Source organism: Mercenaria mercenaria, chromosome 10, assembly GCF_021730395.1.
Source record: "Mercenaria mercenaria strain notata chromosome 10, MADL_Memer_1, whole genome shotgun sequence".
Taxonomy (NCBI): domain Eukaryota; kingdom Metazoa; phylum Mollusca; class Bivalvia; order Venerida; family Veneridae; genus Mercenaria; species Mercenaria mercenaria.
Genome location: NC_069370.1, coordinates 22,621,755 through 22,636,635, shown reverse-complemented (window position 1 = coordinate 22,636,635; position 14,881 = coordinate 22,621,755).

Below are 14,881 nucleotides of genomic sequence, written 5' to 3'. Positions count from 1 at the left end.
ACTAGTTATATGCAGGAAATCATTTCAACAGTACAGATTACTAGTAGTATAAACAAGGAAACACTACTGGATGCACATGCCATTAAAAGTGTCATGAAATTGGCCTTAATTTTTTCAAACGTTTTTAACAGAGTTTTAACAGGTCAGCATTAAACTTTACCCATTACTTCTTACTATTTAATGGGATTTTCATGAACATAGTTTCGATGCCATACATAAAAAAGCCGTGAAACAAGTATATTAAAATCCTGGTAAAATATACCTTGTTAAAATGACGTTGATGGCCATGAAAAGCTGCTTAAAAGAAACCATTAAAATAAGTTAACAGGCTCCTTAAAACACCATGAAATTTTTTAATTGGCATGAAGTTAATGCGCCATTAAAAAGGTACCCCTTAATTCCACATTAATTAGTAAGAACTAATGGGGCCATTAATTTTTAATACCCTGTTAATAACCGTTAATCATTAAAAAATATTTAATGGTCTCATTAAATATGTCAGATTCAATCTTAATGGGTTCGTAATATTTTATTGGTATATCAAATTAAAGGCCATGAAAATTTGCAATCAGAATTAGACATCTTAAAATAATCAACTTCATACTGATATTTGCTGTATTGATTTAAACTACGAATTACTGCACATGTAATAGTATTTATACATATGTACTGTTTTGTAAAATGCTAGAAGAACATTTGTTTCTTCTTTTTTCTCTCATTATTTTGCAATGTAAACACATGTAACAGCCTCTTACAAACATTGGTCATATTGTATCCTTATTCTGTCATATGTTCATATGAAATAAGAAAATAAATGTATATTGTATTATATTGTGTGATACTGAGAAGGGTTTACAGGTACCGGTTTAATAGATCAAGTGACCATGTGGGTAGTTTTAACTATTCAACATTATAATATTGACAAACATTCTGACCAAGTTATTATTGGTACAGACATTAGGCATCAGGTGTATTCAAAAAGCAACTGTTGATGACAATGTCAGCGCACAATGGGCAATCACAGTTTAGCTCTATTTCAGTACTTTGTGCTCAGGTGCATGTGCTTAAACAACTAAGAGCAAATGTTTGAGGGATTGCATCACAAGTAGCTTTCCCCCTCCGAAATCAAGTATACCATACTCTTTGATTCATTGAAGCGAAGAAACGATTGATCTGCCCATGCCCCAAATGAATTTAAATCAGACTGTAAATCTTCACAATCATGCGTACTGTTCACTTCTATAAAATAAACCCTTAGTTTCTACTCAAGGATTGGAAAATTTGAAAATCTAAACTGGTCTGAACACATTTTATAATGTAAATTCCTTACCCCACCCACTTTCTTGTACAAATGCAGATTATTTGGACAGGAAAAACAAAACAAAAAAACCAGAAAAAGTGGCATGCATCAATACGTATTTACCTTTACCAGAATAATGTAGATTGATGTTATCAAATAAATTAATATATTTTTATCCGACTTTCATTGAAATAAATCCGATATTTTAAGGAACACAATTTTGAAAACATTTGAAAAAATGGCATAACTGCATCAAGGGGAAATAACTTTAATGCAACTAAATATAACATCATGATATATTATAGACGATGTGTGCATAGTATGTATTTATTGTTATTAAAGTCCATTTTAGAACAATATGGGACTGGAATTATAAGCATTCAATGGGAATGCAAGCCAAAAAACAAAAAAAACGAAAATATACGAATCACATTTTACAGAATGTAGGAATTAATGGGCATTACATTGCTGTTAAGGGCCATTAAGGTTACTCTTAAATGAAATCATACAGAACCTGAACATTTAATGGGCATTAAATCAAATTCAATGGCCATGAATAATCCTGTTAAATTCAAAATATACAGAATTTCACTATTTTTTCAAAGCCATTAACTTTTTTAACTACCAAACTAAATTTTTATTGTCATGATTCCTGGTCAAAATGCGTGTTTAAATGGTATTTTAACATTAAACCCATTAATATTGTGAAACCTGTTAAATAAAGTGATGCCAAAATTAATGGGGTTAATTAACGGTTTTTTGCTATTTTAATGGATATTTTACAGGGTTTTAAGCCATGTTTAATGGTAAGTGCATCCAGTAGTGAAAAGAAATAGTATTTATTAAAATTTACTATCTGGAAATGAATTTTGTTTAAAAAATAACAGTCTAAATCCACTTATCATTTCATCTGCATAATACAGAAATAAAAGGGATACTCCATCTTTTCTTTCTGCTGTGTAACCTGCAGTCATATAGGTTTTCTAGTGAAAAACAAGTCATGATTAAAACGTGTAATTTTTATCACAGTTTTAGTGTATTGTACGACAAATTTTATTAGAAATGAATATAGTCGTACTACTTTCAGAATTCATATAACTATTTGTATGTGTTATTTCATTGCCATGAAATTTAACTCAAAATTTGTTTCTTATACATGTATTTGAATACCATTTAAACACTGGTTATTTCATTGCTATGCAATTAAATTCATAGTTTGCTTCTTATACATGTGTTTGACTACCATCTTAAACACTGGTTATTTCATTGCCATGAAATTAAATTCATAGTATACTTCTCATACACTCACGCCTGGTAAACTACAGAGCTATCTCTTTAAGAGGTATACGGTAAACTCGTCTGTCGCAACTTCCAAGGTAGTGCACGTCGCGATAAAAGAACATCAACAAAGGTGAGTATCATCATGTTTTTTTTTTTCATTTTTACAAGCAGTGTATCGAATATCAAAAATCGGGGAATGGTAGGCGATGTAAATATGATTTAACTTTACAGAAAACTTTAAGTTTGCTCATTCATTCTTAATTTGTGGTCGTAGTGATGTTTACCAACAAGCTGGTGTGAAATAAATCTGGCCATTTCGTCACGAAAGCACTTTCAGTGTCAAATATTTACATTTTAACTAATAGTAAGAAGCAAACCGAGTAGGCGTTAGATAGCTGTAAAATATGCAATGCATCTGGAAATAAAATATTTACCGAAAATGGTCCGGGAGTAAAATTATTCACTTTTTATTGAGAGAGATAGCTCTGTCGTGAAGGAGATAGTCATGTCGCTAAGGAGATAGCTCTGTGTTGCATTTACAGTTTTGAGTAGTGTTGAATGTATCCGGATAGTAGTTATGTCCATTTAAGAGATACAATTCAATTTTCTCATTTTTATATTTATACATCATTTGTATAATACATATTGTTTATATTTTCTTATATCTATTTTGCTTGTTTTGTATTTAGTCCTGTTTTAAGAAGTACTTCTGGATTCAGCATCAGTACTAACTTGTTCTCAGCAACTAACTTTCAAGTCCTCCAACAGACACATTGTAAATTAGTCAGGGGGTTCAAACTCAAAGCCCATGATCAATAGGTCTGCACTTTCATTATTGATCTAAGCGAGCGGGCTATATTTTCTTAGAATCGGCATGTGTTACCTTTTCTATAAAAAAATAAATTCAGTTAGAGAATAATTAATGAGTGAAATCTTGTGAAAAGCAAGGTTTGCCTGTAACTTTAGTGGAAGTGGCTCTGATACTTGTTTACACTACTTATTACATTGTATTACATTCAGGTATGATTTTACATCATATTTTTTATCATATAATGATAACATAATTACTTTTTGTTGAGAACACAACCAGTTTTTTTGTACGTACCGTAAAATGAAATATACTTTGTACGAATATCAGAGTCACTGTGACATCATTAATGTACGAGCACGTTCAAATGTACTAATGGATCTAAAATCTCAAAGTTTTAAACTATCATGCTGATTTACGAGCTAGATAAACTGTATAGGACAACTTAAAGGTAGAGGCTAATCATAATGCCTTTAGAACAAATATCTTCGGCTATTTTTATTTCCATCAATCTATCTTTTATCTGAATTTTTCTTATTTTTTTTCTTTTATTTTACCTAGGGGCCTAGCTTTTGATCCAAGATAACCCATATCAAAAGTTGAACTAGATTTCATCAAGGCAATCATTCTGACCAAATTTTGTAAAAATCAATTGAAAAACTTCAGCCTCTATCACATATTCAAAGAATTCCTTTGATTTAACCAGGTGACCTAGTTTTTTTATTCCAGTTAAGCCATATTCAATTTTTTCCTAGATTTTATCAAGACAAACATTTTCATCAGATTTCATAAAGATAGAGTGTAAAATGCAGTTCCTATTGCATAGATAAGGTATTTCTTTAATTTAACCTAGTGACCTAGTTTTGGTCCCCAGATAATACATTTTCTTACTTGACCTAGATCAATTGAAAAATTCAGCCTCAATTGCATACAAAAACTAAATATTGACAGAGAGACAGACAAACACATGACGACGAACATCTAGTGATCACAATCTCTCGTCTGAGCAAAAAAGTAAACAGAATGTACTACTATTCAAAATTTACAATTATAACCTCATGAAATACCTCTATCAAAATAATACTTGGAAAATTCATACATATGTATATCAAATGGAACAGTAACTTAATATTATTTCAAATGAGGACAACCCATCGTAAATATTAAAACGTTTAAATTATGAACACAGAGCTCTGTTCATGCAACACAGAGCTATCTCCTTAGCGACATGACTATCTCCTTCACGACAGAGCTATCTCTCTCAATAAAAAGTGAATAATTTTACTCCCGAACCATTTTCGGTACATATTTTATTTCCAAATGCATTGCATATTTTACAGCTACCTCACGCCTACTCGGTTTGCTTCTTACTTTTAGTTAAAATGTAAATATATGACAATGAAAGTGCTTTCATGACGAAATGGCCAAATTTACTGCACAATCAGCTTTTTAGTAAACATCACCACGACCACAAATTAAAAATGAATTAGCAAACTTAAAGATCTCTGTAAAGTTAAATCATATCTACATCGCTTACCATTCCCCGATTTTTGATAGTCGATACACTGCTTGTAAAAATGCAAAAAAATATATGATGACACTCACCTTTGTTAGTGTTCTTTTATCGCGACGTGCACTACCTCGAAAGTTGCGACAGAGCAGTTTACCGTATACCTTTTAAAGAGGTAGCTCTGTAGTTTACCAGGCGTGACACTGGTCAGTCATTTATCCTTGATTTACGTTAAAACGAATATGGTAACGCACCCTACTGATCCAAGAAATTAACAAAGCAGATATTGAGAAAGATATATGTAAAATTTTAAAATAAAATTCTGTCCATATAGCACGATAATGATATACTGTCAATATTTAAAGCAATAAAGAAATGAAGCAAATACAATTAAATGTAAAACCGATGTGTAGATCTATACCTGTTGTTGTTGTATGGGTTGTGCATTCTGTTGATATCACTTTTTAGGTCGATAAATGATAATAATGACCGAACCTAAAAGGAATCAGTAGTGGATATCTGTTTGTTTTGAGTGAATATGGAATATATTTCACTGAGAAGTGAGAACATTTCAAATATTTTCATGAGCGCCTAGCGCGAGTGAAAATGTAAACATTTTCTCACTTTGAGGTGAGATATTCTATATTCACGAAACAAAACAAATTTTCTTTTTATTTTACGTTGAGATACCGGTATTCATTTTGCAAAAAATTTTTAATCTCAGCGCGGGAAACAGACTAGCGTAAACGAACATGGCCTCAGACGTGTTGTGACGTTAGAAAGACGCACACGAGATAAAGTTCCAGTTTTTATTTCTTACTGCATAACGTTATGAAATTTTCATTAAGTAAAATAATTTGAATATAAAGAACAAAGTGCGACTACAATTTGCATCCTGTTTTAAGCAAAAAAATTAAAATTTATACGCAGTGTACAAGTAGATCTGCAAAGCTATATCATTTACAATTAGTGATATGCAGTGAGTGATATGGAAAAATCTCACTGGTAAAACACAGTAATTCATCAGTTAGCATAAAATAAATTGCTTTTATTATTAAATCCGATTTAGATTTTATAATAGATCTAGTGAGTGTTATCATGAAATCTTTATTTTATGCCCTAAATGTGAAATACTGACATTTATCAGTCAAGTAAAATTGATACATGTAGTTTCAATAGTCACTGGTATAGAACTACATTTGAATGTGAAACAATATGAATTATAAATGACAAAAATTCCTTGCAAAATACTTTTCGGTAAAGGTATAGATGTATAAAAATAATAAAAGGATCATAAATATTTACATTCTATTATAATAAAATGTAAAAGAAATCAGGACACGTAATAGAAATATTTATTTGCTTGCCTATTGTATATTCTGCAACTTCTGTAAAGGTATGTGTGACTTTATATCAGTAAATATTAGACCACAAACACTTAGGGTCAAGACCTACACACACTCCATTCTCATCCGCCCCTGGTTAAGTTTAGCGAATTGTATTAGCATTTTAACTTGTATATAGTGTAGGTTACGATAAAAAGTCGCATTTTGTAACACTTTCAATGCCATTAAAATAAGAAGAGTTGAAGAAGTGAAACTGACACTAGTCGATATAGCTTTTCAATTAGCAGCAATTTATGAATCTCTTGTTTCATTCGACGAATCTGTATCCATTCTGTCAAATGACACCGGTCCTGACAACTGAGGTTCGTGTTCCGACGAAAAGTTAATAATCATCATAAATCGATCAATCTTACTTGTACGGAACACTTCCCTGCGAATTGATATCTGCTTTGCCCTGAGCATATCGTACGCGGGTACCAATCTTGGGCATTTGTCAAAAGAAGTGAGGTTTCGGTATAATACAGTTGAAAGCGTATTAATTTTTGTACCCGGTTTATGATACCCGCAGATAAAAGCTGAGGTTCAAGCGGCAGGCTTCCGTTCCCAGTGTCAGTATCACTGATTCACGTTTTCTTCTCTTAATAACATTAATGCTCTCTGCTTCAGTCTATCCAGTAACTGAAATTGATAACCAACACGCTTATTACACAAACACGACGGTAAATGTGACAGCACACTATTACGGGACATTTCTTGAGTACCTATGTATATATGATAAAGGAAATAATCAATTATAGTGGACAATCTCAAGAAATTGAATTCTTCTATCAAATTCGTAACTGAAATTGATAACCAACCCGCTTATTACACAAACACGACGGTAAATGTGACAGCACACTATTACGGGACATTTCTTGAGTACCTATGTATATATGATAAAGAAATAATCAGTTATTGTGGAAAATCTCAAGAAATTGAATTTTTTGATCAAATTCGTCCCCCTCGTTCGATAAAAAGAAAGTTGTCAATGAAATTCAGTTGTCAGAAATATTTCACTTAGTACGTAAAAACCTTGAATGTGGAAACTTCTTATAGTTGCATATATACCTGTCTGTTTCTGTATGACCTGGTTAAACGCACAAAGTTATGTGATTACTTTTAAGATTTTTTAAAACTCATAAATAATATGACAAGTAGCTGATGACTTGACTTAATTACATAATTTTGCGAATGTGTGCGTCCAAACATGTTTGGTAATATACCATTTTTTAAATGACAGAACAAAATGTCCACCTTTATCAGATAGCACACGGCATAGTTGGATTTACGCTTCCTTAATCGCGGATCAATGTATAACTCTCCTGCAAAACAAATAACAAAGGAAAAAAGTGATTTAGTCAATTGATCGTTTAACTTACTGAACAAAAATATACACGAGGAATGCATGTTTATGATTTGAACTAAGAGTTTATGAAAATACTAGAGTACCAAATACAGTAGATAAGCATATTGACAGCCAAAGTTTATTCAATTGGTCCACAGAATATAACATTCTTTTCTGTTCTAAAAATTATGGCAAATGTGACAATGTACTGTGGTGATTGGAAAAGAAAGTTTAAAGAAAGAAACTATATTTAACATCTAGCCCTTACAGTAATGCTCTCTGTTTCAGTCTGTCCAGTAACTGAAATTGATAACCAACACGCTTATTACACAAATACCACGGTGAATGTGACAACATACGATTTCGGGACATTTCTTGAGTACAGGTGTAAGGAGGGATACGAGTTTGAACCAAATTCGAAGAACTACACAAAGAAAACAATAACTTGCAAGGATAATAATGAATTCACTTCTGCCATTTCCTGTCAAATCAAAGGTAAGATAAGCGTTTATGAAAAAGGAAATAAATTATAATAGTGAAATGTTTTGAGAAATTGTATTCATCTATCAATCTTGTCCCTTTCTTTCCATAAAACGAAATTATGGTTGAAATTCTGTGTTGAGAACAGTTTCACTTACGTTTAAGCCTTAAATATGGACACGTCTTATAACTGCAGATATATATGTCCGTTATCAGATGACCTGGTTAAAAACACAAAGTAATATGATTTAGTTTAAGACTTTTTTCAAACACATAAGTATTATGACGAGTAGAAGCTTACTTTATTACATAATTTGGCGAATGTTTCGAAACATATTTGATAATATACCATTTTTATAATGACATAAAAATTCCAGATTATCAGGTTGTACACGGCATGATAGGACTTACGCTTCGATAATCGAGGATCAATGTATAACTTTCCTGCAAAATATGTAACAAAGGAAAGAAAGTAATCATCTAGTCAATTGATCGTTTAAGTTACTGAATAAAAAGATACACTAAGATTGCATGTTCATGACTTGAAAAATCAGTTGATGAAAAAAATTACAGTACCGAATACAGTATATACGCATATTGATAGTCGCATTTTATTCAATAGCTCCAGACAATAACACATTCATTTCTCCGAAAGCATTAGGCAAATTGTGTGGTGACTAGAAAAGAAATAAAATAGAAGGAAAATATATTCAATATCGAGCCCTTACATTAATGCTTTCTGTTACAGTCTGTCCAGTAACTGAAATTGATAACCTTGTATCTTTTCTTCTCTTGATTCGTAGAAATGGTTAAGTGAGCTTATTTGAAACAAACAAATGCTTCAGGTTAAACTGCAAAAATTGTTTCACTTTATGTTTGATAATGTAATCTTGGGATATGTGTATTATATACTTAGTACAGGTCAAACACATCTAAGAAGACTTGTTCGATCTTTCATACTTTTATTTACGACCAGGTGATAACAGTTAATACCAGTATTCTTCTAAAGCATCATTTTCTCTAACGGACAGATACCAGAACTTTTCAGGTGTGAAAATAAACATATCAAGCATATCCTAATGCAATTACCAAATACCTTTTTTGAACAATAACGGTAATTAATTAGAACAAGGACGGTAATTAATCAAACCTATCAATAATTCTGTCCTTAGTCATATACATTAAAATCTATTCATTCAAGTATTACATATATTTCATAAAACAGTTAAACATATCAAATTCGTAGTATAGTGAGCTGGAACCTTAAAATTATACATGTAGATAAAACAGCTGATCAAATAGAAAAAAAAGTGGAAACTTCACAGGTCGCTCAACACGACAAAAACGAAAATGTTGCAGGCTCGGTTTGATTGAGCCTTTCATGGACGGCAGTGGAAATGCATGCTACCGCCCACGCCCTCTAGCCCCGGGTTGAGCAGAACTCAACATTTACACATGTTAAAAGTACAAAAAGGAATTTAGAGACATCCGCAGATGTATTCAAACGGCGGTGAACTTGGAACCTTCAATGATACACGTGTTGGGGCGTGTATTTCCATGAAGAGCGGCATTTGGTCCTCAGATAAAATAATGGGTTTGCCCCAAACGAGAAAGCAATGGGCAGAACAAAACAAACTGGAATTTAGGAAGGGGATCTGAGGTTATGGAGCCTGCGTATCACAGGAACTGTCAAAAGACAAAATTAAAAAGCAGGCACCATATTCAAGAGGTGATTATACAATACCCAAGGCTATGAAAGCGGGAGTATTGGAACCACCCAGGCCGAAATGGTCATGTTGAGAAAGTAAACAGTACCAGTAACACGACATAAAAGACGTGCTGAACGATCTGAGAAGATCGAAATATAACAGCCCTGATTGAATGTACGGGTAGACTTTTTACGGCCGCCACACGGCACAAACAACGCTGCTGTGATAATAAAATAGAAAAAAAGTGGAAACTTCACAGGTCGCTCAACACGACAAAAACGAAAATGTTGCAGGCTCGGTTTGATTGAGCCTGTTCATGGACGGCAGTGGAAATGCATGCTACTGTTCACGCCCTCTAGCCCGGGTTGAGCAGAACTCAACATTTACACATGTTAAAAGTACAAAAAGGAATTTAGAGACATCCGCAGATGTATTCAAACGGCGGTGAACTTGGAACCTTCAATGATACACGTGTTGGGGCGTGTAATTCCATGAAGGGCGGCGTTTGGTCCCCAGATAAAATAATGGGTTTGCCCCAAACGAGAAAACAATGGGCAAAACAAAACAAACTGGAATTTAGGAAGGGGATCTGAGGCTATGGAGCCTGCGTATCACAGGAACTGTCAAAAGACAAAATTAAAAAGCAGGCACCATATCCAAGGGGTGATTATACAATACCCATGGCTATATACATTTTTAAACAAACATATCAATGGACATTTTAAACACATACTGATCTGATGGGACCAAACCCTTTCTGGAAACTATACATATCATTTTTTATACATATATACAAGAGCATTCTAGTGAACATGGAATTCCCTTATATATTCGTCCTTGTTCAACTTTCCCCTTTGGATTCCTCCCCCAGCTCCGACCTCATTTCGCCCCTTACCAATTCCAATATTTAGCTTATATTATATGTATTTTTTGGATGTTTGAAGCAACCCGTCTGAAATATTTTTCTTTTACAGCTTCTTTTTGTTGTGGGCCTACTATGTAAATGCGTGGCTCTGGTGCTCTGTGCTTCTGAGAAATCTACCCTTACCTATTATCTTTTACATTTCATGCCTTCTGTTGCCTTTACGTATATTAGGGTTTCACCAGGCGGGGATAACTTTTATTTACACTGTCTTGTGACTTTGGAACATGGTGGGGGTAAGAGTGAGGTTAGGTGCACAATAAACCGGTTTAAACTCCCCGGTGGTGGTTTTGCCGCTGACCGTTCCAAGGCGGTGCCCCACTGTGTTTCTGTATTTGTTTGTTTTGTCCTTGTGTGTTTATTTTATGTGTTTGTTGTGGCGAGTGTTGTTCGTGTGTGTCTTTGGGGAGGCTGCGTTTTTGGAGCGTGGCTTTCCCTGTTGGATGTTGTTCTTGTTTTTCTACATTCCAGTTAGTTCACAAAGTTCTTTGATGATATCAGATTCGGCACCTTGGTCGTAATGTAACTTTGTTGGAATACCGAAATATACTAGAAAATGTTTGTATAATGCATTGGCTGTAGTTTTTGCTTTTTCATTTTTCGTAGGAATTGCAATTGTAAACTTAGTGAAGTGATCTGTAATTACAAAAATGTTTCCTATTCCTCCATTTGATGGCTCTATTGTTAAAAAGTCCATACACACAAGTTCAAGCGGGTATGTAGTAATTACATTGACAAGTGGTGCTCAACTATTTGTCGGACTCTTTCTTCTCAAACACCTAGTCCATTTTTCAACGTCTGTGGATATACCTGGCAAAAAATCTCTCTCTGACTAATGATAAAGTTCTGTCCATGCCAGTGTGTCCAACATCTGTGTGTGAACCCTGTAATGCTGTTTTCTTGTACACATTTGGAAGAACTAGTTGTTTGACAGTTACTTCTCCGGTGTATTTACTTTTCTGTACATAATCCCTCTAATCATGGTAAAATTTTCGAAGTTTATTTTCATGAAATTGTCTACTTTTGTGAAATGTTTTGTTTTGTCTGGAAGTTTCTTGTCAAGTACTGACCTATAACATCTGCCTATTACTGGATCTTCTCTTTGTGATTTTCTGATTTTTCTACACACTATCTGAGCTAACGGTTGTCCTGGACAGTTATTTCAACAATGTTGATAAATTCTGTTGGTATGGTTTCTATGTAAGCCTCTACTTGAGTACAGCAACAAATTGTCTTTACAGTAGCTTAATCAATCTCTATCAATTCCTCTGTTTCTTCTATTAACTTCTCGTGTAGATAACGGGACATACCGTTTGCATCTATCTTTTTCAGTCCAGATCTGCAAACAATATCAAAATTGTTGATATGTAGCATCTAATTTTGCGGACGTTAAAACGTACGTGAGAGGATTATTGTCTGTGTAAACTGTGAAGTGATTGTTCGTGAGATAGTCAGACAATTTCTCTGTTATTGACCACTTTAATGCTAAGAATTCTAGCTTGAATGCTGAATAGTTTTTCTCTGATCTCAACAAGCTTCGACTGGCGTATGCGATGACCGTCTTCTGGGTGTTCTGAGTTTGGTAGAGTACAGCGCCTAACCCAACTGTCCAGGCGTCCGTGTGGTTTCTGGAAGTCGGGGTATGCTAAATTAGGTGGTGAAGTAAGTAATGATTTCAGTTTCTGAAATGCAGTCTCTTGTTCATCCTCCCATTTCCATTCTTTCTCCTGATGTCTCTTATTTATTTTTTTACTTGCTGTTGGTGGTAGTAAGTCTGATAGTGGTTTTGTAATCTTTGAAAAGTCTTTGATGTAACGTCTGTAATACCCACAAAATGCAAGACATGAACGTAAAGAATCTGTATCGGATGGTCTTGGCCAGTTTTTCACTTTCTCTATTTTGTCTGGATCTGTTTCGATACCATTTTTGCTGACTACATGTCCTAAAAATTTGACTTTTTCTCCCATAAAGAAACACTTGTCTGCAGATACTTTCAAATTACATTCTTTCAATCGTGTCAGTACGATGTCTAAACTTTCTAGATGATCTTCGAAGTTGTTACTAAATGTGATCAAATCGTCCAAGTAAATAATACAAATTTTCATATTCAGATCTTCTAGACACTCTTCCATCAGACGTTAGTATGTAGCAGGGGAGTTGCTGAGACCAAAAGGCATATTTTCATATTCAAATAAACCTAAGGGACCAACTCTGAAAGTTGTTCTTTTCCTATGGGATTCTTCAATCTCAACTTAGTGATAGCCACTTTTCATATCCATGGTTTAAAACAGGGTTGCTCCATGCAATATATCAAAAACCTCTTCTATTCTAGGGAGAGCGTACGAGTCGCGAACCGAGGTTTTGTTTAAACATCTGTAATCAATAAAAGTTTCCCATTCTTTTTCCTAACCAGTACCACATTTGACGCCCAAAGTAATCTAGGTTTTCAAATAACTCCAGAAGCTAACAATTGTTCAAGATGTTTCCGAACTTCATCTATCATTGTTGGAGTATTCTGTGATGGCATTGTCGTCTATTTGGTCTATCCTATGCTTTATTTTATCCAGCCGCCGTAGCGCAGTGGTAGCGCGTCCGCCCTGAGATCGAAGGGTCCCGGGTTCGATCCCGGCCACTGGCTTGGTGGAAGTGTCCTTAGGCAAGACACTTTAATTCCACATTGCCTCACTCTCTCTGTTCTTAGAGGTTGGTTCCATCTTGGATGAGTCTCGGGAGCCAATAATATAAGTTGTAAGCACTTGTTTGGCAATCGAGAATAAATAAATTAGTATAAACTAAAACTTTATTTTATTACACTTTCCAGTGTTTGAATCATTTTTTTGAAAATATATCTACATGCTTAGTGAGCAGACTTGTTATTCGAGTATTCTGTTCATCTACAGTAACTGGTTGTAATTCGCATATCGCTGACTCTGATATATTGTGACGGTGTGACTGTCAGAAATATAATCATTTTTCTTGTAGTTGAATTGCACAACAGCTGGTGTAATATCTATGAACTCTGGCAGAGATGAGTTTTCTGTTTCTTGTAAAATAGGACAAGTAACACTATATTCAAGCTCTTTGTCTTTTTATTGCAATTCGAGTCTTGTTCCTTTTAAGTTTTTTCTCGTATTGAATTTCAGCGGAATGCCAAGTACCATGGAGTATGAAGACTATCTTTTTGAAGAAAAAGTGTTCCAAAGTTCTCTTTGCACTTGTTCATTTAGGACATTTGTTCCTAGTAACATAGGTACTCTATGATTATATTTTGACTCGGGAACCACAAGAAATAAACACTGTTGTTCTTGACAAATTGGGATTCCGGTCGATATGGTAAAGTGTTTCCATCAGCGCATGCAATATTCAAAATGTTCTTGACAGGATTTAATGGAACTTTTGAAGATGTTTAGTATAGAAGGAGAGACTAATTGTACTTATGCAGCTTTCTGTATCGATCAACGCTGTTATTTTAATGTTATTGATAGTAACATGGGCTTTATTTGATTGTCCAACTAATTAAGGACCTTGATCATTTAGTGCTGCTGTCTGGTCCAGTAACAGAAGCACTTAGAAGTTTGAATTCTCTGTGCAAAATCTGGCAATATGTCCTTCCTTTTTTGCAGCGATAACATGTCTTATTTATTGCTACTGGCGGATATCTAGGGGTTGAAACTGTTGTGGGCGTGTTGGTCTTGAAGGTCAATGCTGCCCTTTGTTCCCAAACTTATGGTAACCTCTTTGGTAATTTCCACTACTATCGCTATGACCTCTGTAGTTACCTCTGCCTCTGTTGTTATAGCCGGGATTGTTCTTAGATTGCTCTTTTTAGCTCACCAGAGCACAAAGTGCTCAGGGTGAGCTATTGTGATCGATCACCGTCCGGCGTCCGTCCGTCCGTCCGTCCGTCGTCCGTCCGTCCGTCCACACTTTCCTTTAAACAACATCTCCTCCTAAACCAACAGGCCAATTTTGATGAAACTTCAAAGGAATGTTCCTTGGATGGTCTTCTCTAAAAATTGTTCAAAGAATTGAATTCCATGCAGAACTCTGGTTGCAATGGCAACCGAAAGGAAAAACTTTAAAAATCTTCTCAAAAACCAGAAGCCCTAGAGCTTAGATATTTGGTGTGAAGCATTGCCTA